The sequence below is a fragment of the Tiliqua scincoides genome, chromosome 4 (genome assembly GCF_035046505.1).
Source record: "Tiliqua scincoides isolate rTilSci1 chromosome 4, rTilSci1.hap2, whole genome shotgun sequence".
In the NCBI taxonomy this organism is placed as follows: Eukaryota; Metazoa; Chordata; class Lepidosauria; order Squamata; family Scincidae; genus Tiliqua; species Tiliqua scincoides.
The window spans coordinates 101,264,208-101,271,641 of NC_089824.1; positions in this window are offsets into that span (position 1 = coordinate 101,264,208).

Genomic DNA, 7,434 nt, shown 5'->3' on the forward strand with positions numbered 1-7,434 from the left:
GGGGTTGGGGGAAGAAACGAACAGAGACCGATCTTCCAGTGAATCCCCACGGGATCTGAAGGTCCTTAGGCAATGGCGTTTACGTGGCTATGCGATGCTTTGAAAGCATCCAGGAACTCCCAGGTCAGATGAACCCAACGAAGCCTCGCAAACAAATGCAGCAGACCCATCGGATAACTTGAGCCTCCCTGACCGCAGTGCCTGGCGGACTGGAAAGCCGTCGAGATACTTCTTTTCTCTTGCTTTATTCTCTCCTGGTAGTTATTTATTTATTTATTTATTTTTATTTTTATTTTTGTTGACTTTGGTCTCCTTTTTCCACTCCAAATTTTGCAAGGGACGAAAGGGTGATTACTCTGTGAATTAATATGGGTGACAAATACATACAGTATCTCAGTGGTGGGGAAGGAGGAGAGAGGGTGGGGAACGGAATAAGATATTTCGGTTTGAACTCCCCTTCCTCTGTTAAAATGATTCTTTTGTTCGTTTGCAGAACCAATCCGTTGAGAATATCTATTTCTATTCACAGTTGTAAATAACCTGCTTATCCATATAAACCACATTCGTTTCTCTGACGACCCGGTTCTGGAGAGAGCGTCCCTTTATTAAACGCCCCTTCTTTGAAACCACAACACTGAATCACGGTCTGTCTGTACCGCCAGTCACCAGGGCCCCGATCCAGGAAAAAGTTTTGCGCAACCGGTAAAATTGAGTGTTGGGAGAGTTGGGACAGACAAAAGCAAATATTTCTTTACTCAGCTGTGTAGTTAGTCTGTGGAACTCCTTGCCACAGGATGTGGTGGCGGCATCTGGCCTGGATGGACAGATTTCTAGAGGAGGTTACAAGCCGTGATGGGTATATGCAGCCTCCTGATTTTAGAAGTAAGGCTACCTGAGAATGCCAGGTGCAAAGGAGGGCGCCAGGACGCAGGTCTCTTGTCTTGAGTGCTCCCTGAGAACATCCAGTGGGCCACCGCGAGATACAGGAAGCTCAACTAGATGTGCCTTTGGCCTGATTCAGCGGGGCAATTCTTAAGTTCTAGCCTTTTCTGACAGGGGGCTGTTTGGCAAGCAGGCTGTTTAGAGCGCCCCGTTCGCCCACCCGCACTGACTGGTCCTTTGGATCGCAGCTGTTCCTTCGGATTCGGAGCTGGAACTTGCTGCAGGAGGTCCTGGAAAGAAGGACCGGCGCACTTTCGAACAGAGGGGCAGGACAGAGAGCAGAGCGTGAGGTGTATGTCGCCCTCTGTGGACCGTCGGGCTTTGTTTGGGGGGATTTCCTAGGAAAACCAGGCGATGGTGGACCTTGGCCCCCTGGCAGCCTAGAGCCGCCTTTGCTAGGAGGTCAGATCCACCCGACTTTCCGCGTTGCTTCAATCCCGTCGATTTCAGCGCGGAAGCTTTACGCGGATGCAGCCCAAGCTCTCTACGAAACAGTGGCGTAGCTAGAGGGGGGCAAAGCACGACGTTTTGCAGGGAGCCTCCCCGCGAGGTGCAAGGGGCCCTCCCCTTCGGAGCTGCCACCTCCTGGAATGGCTCCAAAGGGGAGGGGCCCCACGCACATTGCGGTGAGGCTCCCTGCAAAACGTCGTGCTTTGCACCCTCTCTAGCTACGCCACTGCGTAGAAATCCAAGAGAGAGGGGGGGGGGCTCGGTCCTGAACTTTCACTGGGTTGTATCTCAAGGAACAATAATGTAACACATGTCTGTGTGCCCTCCAGTCCTTTCCTCGAGAGGGCCGAGTTTTTTTTGTGTGTGTTTTTTTTTTTTTTTGGGGGGGGGGGTTGATTTCAAGGAACGAATCCAGGGAGTGCCACCCGAGAGCACCTTTTATTGGGAAGCGAGGAGGGGATTTGAAAGTGGAAGACATCCCGCTCCTTTTCCACCTGCTTCGGGCACTATTTGGCCATAAAGAAAACCCAGCGGTAGACGAGCCGCAGAGAAGTGTTCTTCCACGCTCCACTTTGCTACTAAAATCCTCTTTTCGTCTCCTTTCCTACGTCAGACTCTCTCTCTCTCTCTCTCTCTCTCTCTCTCTCTCTCTCTCTCTCCCCTTCAGCGGGCCCCCATGAAGGTAGGGGGCGGGTAGGGTGACCAGATGTCGTAACCCAAAGGAGGACCAGGTACCCCAAAATGTAGGACATCCAAGAAAAATGTAGGACATGGCAAAATAAAAACTAAAAACACTCGTATATGGATCTCATGTGGTTAATTTAAACACTATATTCCTTATTATTAAATTTAAGACTATATTGCAAATAATTGATTGCATAGAATTCATTAATTACAAGAAGGCTGCACACTGCCTGCAGGGGTTCATTCAGGACATGAGGCTAAAAAAGAGGACATGTCCTGGATAAAGAGGACGCCTAGTCACCCTGGGGGGAGGATGGTAGCTGTTGGAGTTTGGAGCAACTCCGTCTGCTGTCCAGAGGTGGCAGGATACTGTCCTGAAAGGGTTAAGCCATGGCCCAGTGACCCACTCTTTACCTGTCCCCTTTTGGTGACCTATGTGGGGGGTGTGGCCCAGACCCTATAACCTTCCCTTCTGCTCCGAGCACGCCCTCTCTTGCCTCTCTTCCACACTGACCTGACAAGGTAGCACCCAGCAGGGCTCTGCTGGCACCGCCATCTTGACCACATGGCACACGCAGGGCGAGGCAGCTTTTAGGGCCTTGCTGTCTCAAGTTTAGTGAACCTCTGATCATAATCAGATGCTGTAAACATGCTTCTATGGAACTGTGAGTAAATGACTTTCTTTTGCAATTTCAACCAGCCATTGTCGTTTGTCTTTCTTGATTAGCAGTCAGCCGGGATGTGGGAGCTTCCCTGGGTTGCTACCCAGCAAGAGGGGGGGGGGGTCTGCTGCTGAAGCTACTTTGCTTCCCCCCAAAGAGGAAACCACTTTTTAAGATTCCTCCAACAGTAGTATCAGCCCTCAAGAGCCCTCCGGCCAGCATCTTCAAGCCATCCGTGCCCGATCAGCCTGAGCTGTGTGTCAGCTACCAATTAGCTACACAATGAGGACAAGAGATGAAAAGCTCCTCCCTATGTACTGAAGAAGATGCCAATCCTGGCATTGAATGGAGATGTGCTGGGTTGGTGGACATTGGTCTGGAGCCAAGATTTGTGGTGTGAAAGTGCCATTGATTTCACCTTTACCTGGGTGTCGGTGCCACTGAATTCTGTTGGACTGGCTCCCACTTGAGCACAGAAGCTCTTGCAGAAACTTGTAACAGGAGAGGGTGGTGTTTGCCAGGTTTGTGTCCCATTCCTCCACCCTTGGTTTTTAGGAAGTCAGCAGGGTGACCAGACATCCTCTTTTTCCAAGACATGTCCTCTTTTTAAAGCCTCATGTCCTGGAAAAGAACTTAAGTGTTCTCCCCTGCAGGCAGCTCATAACCTTCTTGTGATTAATAAATTATAGGTAATAATATAGTTTTAAATTTATTAATAAGGAAAAAGTGTTTAAATCAACCATACGAAATCACCATACAAGTGTTTTTAGTTCTTATTTTGTCATGCCCTACATTTTTCTTGGATGTCCTACATTTTGGGGTGCCTGGTCCTCTTTTGTGGTTATGACAACTGGTCACCCTGAGCAAGTGCATGTCTTCAATGGAGCAGAACATCTTCTCTGAGTCACTGCCAACAGGTATGTGATGCCAGGCAAGAAGTGGGACAACCAGCCAGATGGCAGAAGTAGCCCATGCTGCCATTCATTTGGTTTGGAAACCAAACAATTTAATTTGGTGTCTCTTTAAAGCTGGGAGGTGCAGTTCTTTAAATCAAGCACCTACATCCCTCTCTCCCACTTGAAATATTTTGCATTTATCAGCCCGAGCCAGATTTGGCAGTGATTGCAACAGGATTTAATTCCATAGAGTTCACTTCAACTTGTATACTCGCTGGGAAGTAAGGCCCAAATAGTTCACTGAAACTCACCTCCCGCTAAACATGGTCAGGAGTGGTTTGCTAGGACTGTTTATTTTGCCACAGATTTCAGTGGAAAACTGGAAGCTTCAAAATCAGAAAGATAATTCTTTTGGAAACAACTGGGCAGGAGTTTGGGGAGAGAAAAAGATAAAAACTTTCATTTTGTGGAAAGATGAGCAGCTGGTGTCCCACCCACCCCTTTATCTGATATACCACCAGCAGCCGCACTGAAAGTGTATCCATTTCTAGTGCTGGGACTGAATTACAGGTCAGCGAGTTAATGCAGTGTCCCAAGAGGGGCCATTTCACTTGCTCACTCACTGCATCTAAGGCCCAAATCCTAACCAACTTTCCCACACTGACACAGCTGTGCTAATGGGGCACGTACTGCAGTTGGGTGGCAGTCATGGAGATTCCCTTATCTCAGAGCTGCATTGCCCTTAACTCGGTGCTGGAAAGTTGATTAGGATTGCACCCTAAGTGACAGGAGGAGGGATGATCCCCCCTTGAGCACAGAGTCTCTTTTAGATTGGCTAACAGACAAGGAGGCCTTAACAGAACAGGTTCATCCAGCCACTGCAGTCTCATTGCACTCCAAGTGTAACTTGCCTCCCAATGATCTTGCCTCCCAAGTTCCTGTCTCTTCAATGGAAAACTGCACTTTCGTACATGAAGATTTCCTCTGCAGGCCTGCGTCTTAGCTGACACAACTAACTTTCTTTGAATTAGAACTAATAGACTTTGGCTTCTTCTGGCAAGCATGTGGTGTTGCTATGTGGGAAATCTGAGACTCCTTCAAATATTGACAGTGGACATTGGACGTCAGTGATCAGGCAGCCAAGGAAAAGAGGACAGAATGAAATCTCTCCTACCAGCCAAAAATTAAAACAATTAAATTTTTAAAAAATAAAAAAAAAATAATTGAATTCATAAGCCATTCCTTCTTCTTATATACATAACTTTTAAAATATTTAATTACAGTAAGCAATCTTATTAACAAAATCCAAAGTGTCACCACACCACCCCCTCTTTCTCTCTCTCCCCCATCTCAGGGATTTATGACCGGCAAGCACACTTACAGCAGGGACCATTCAACTGTAACAAGAATCAGGTGGATTGGTAGCACAATGTTCTGTGTCATCAGTTTTTCTAGCAGCAAGCACAGCCACAGGAACACACACACAACCTTCCCCTCCCCCTCACTGTAAACTGTATCCATAATTCCTATAGCTATGTATAAAGAGGTCTCCTTATCACAGAGCATTCTAGAAAAGAGAAAGAACAGTTTTTACTTTATTTATTTACTTGAACTTACAGTCTGCTTCATCCTGAGGGTTCATGGCAGGTTATTATATTATTATTAATTATTATTATTAACAGTATTTATATACCGCTTTTCAACTAAAAGTTCACAAAACGGTTTACAGAGAAAAATCAAATAACTAAATGGCTCCCTGTCCCAAAAGGGCTCACATTCTAAAAAGATGCAACACCAGCAGACAGCTACTAGAAAAGACACTGCTGGGGTGAGGTGGGCCAGTTACTCTCCCCCTGCTAAAAAAAAGGAGCACCCACTTGAAAAAGTGCCTCTTACCCAATTAGCAGGGGTTCATATATGTTATATGTTCATTATTCTATCCTATCTTTCCCCTTTCCTGACCAGCAAAAGCCACTTTCCTCAGAAAACATCTTACATCTTGAATGCCGACAGCAAAGAGTCTTGAGGTCCCTTAAAGACTAACTCACTGATTGAGGATTATATTTCACGCTTTGGATAAAGTGGCAAACAGTCAACACAAGTTTGTGCAGCAATACATTTGTTAGTAGTCAAGGTATCACAAAACTGTTGTTTGTGCTGCTACAGCACATACAGACAGCTCCTTCTCTGGAAGTTGTTACAAGTTCAGGCAAGCAAGTGATCAACATATTTAGAAGCTGGCCCTGGTCAAACTTCTCAGTCTTAAGCGTGGTATGGAATATATGGAATGATTTCAGAGGAAATTCCTGTCAAAGGAGAGTGCTTAGGACTGTAGCCTAAAATGCAAAGCGACCAGCTGGCATGGGATGCTGTGATCTCAGCCTTTGAGGGATGTTACCACCATATGTGTAATGGCTTGGCCAGAGCCTGTATTGGAATGTCCGCATTGCCAAGGAAGAACAAGCAGTCTCAGCCTGTGAGTGAAAGAATTGGGGGTCAAGGTCAGGGCTGAGAATCAAGGACAGGAATGAAAGGAGGGGCACTGCTTCTAGTGCAATTCAGGCGGTATCTGGGGAGGGAAGTAAATGCACTTCCAAAATCTGAGAAATGAGGTCAATTTTTCTCTTTTTTTGTACCAGGTATGAATCAGTTGTGTAGCTGAGAGGGGGTCACAGGGATGCTGTGACTCGGTCGGCATTCTGTGGGAGGTGGTAATGCTGGCCCTGCCATGATCCTGCCACCCTCATTCACAGCCAAGCCGTTTGGAGCAAGGCAGCACACTTCAGGTGGCCTTGCTCCGAGTAGTGCATGGAGGGTGTTCTGAGGCCCAGGGTAGGACTGTGCTGCCGCATTAGGCCTCAGCAGGCCTTCTAAAGCCTTAGAACATCACTTCTGGTTTTTCAGGAAAAGAAAAATGGAAGTGACATTTTAAGGCTGTTAGAAAGCCTTCTGAGGACCAGGGAGGCTGACTTAGGTCAGGGGGTGGCCCTGGAAGGTGTGCCCTGAGGTGGCATGCCTTCCAGCTGTGCTGCTGGTTTGAATACGCTGACACATCTATGAGGTCAACTGAAGCAGTCACTTTAGGCCAGGGGTGTCCAAAGTTTTTGGCAGGCAGGCCACATCATCTCTCTGACACTGTGTCGGGGGCTGGGGAAAAAAGAATTAATTTACATTTAAAATTTGAATAAATTTACATAAGTTTACATAAATGAATATATTAAAGATGAACTTATATGAATGAATGAAGGTCTTTCAATAGCTCAAGGCCTATAAAAAACCTTGCACAAAGCAAGGCTAGCCTTTCCTTTCCTGCCACTACTGCATCACAGATATGAAACAACAAGCAGTGGAGGGAGCCCTCATCCACAGCTCATGCGAGAGGTTAAACAGTCGCCCTCATGCTGAGAGCAGTTGCGTTGGGCCAGTGTGGGCTCCAATAAATATCCGGAGGGCCAGAAGCTCATTGGAGACTGGGGGTTCCCCCAGGGCCAGGGTTTGGGCACCCCTGCTTTAGGCAGTACAGTGAGAAGTTACCTTGTGCAGGTCTGGATCCAGCAGGAGTAGGCCAGTGTGCGTCCTTCCATCAGCATGGCCTGCTCCCGAGCCATCACAGAAGTGCCTTACAGCACACTTGCAATGCTTCTGGGATTGTGCAAGTTTAGGATTGTGCTCTCAGAATTTTTTTTAAAGAAGAAAAAAGCAAGTATCCACTTCCTGAATTTTCTTTGACCAACCCTTCCCCCTTTTTAAGGAAACTGGTCTAAATAACTAATTTGTATATTTTAAGCAACTACTTAGAG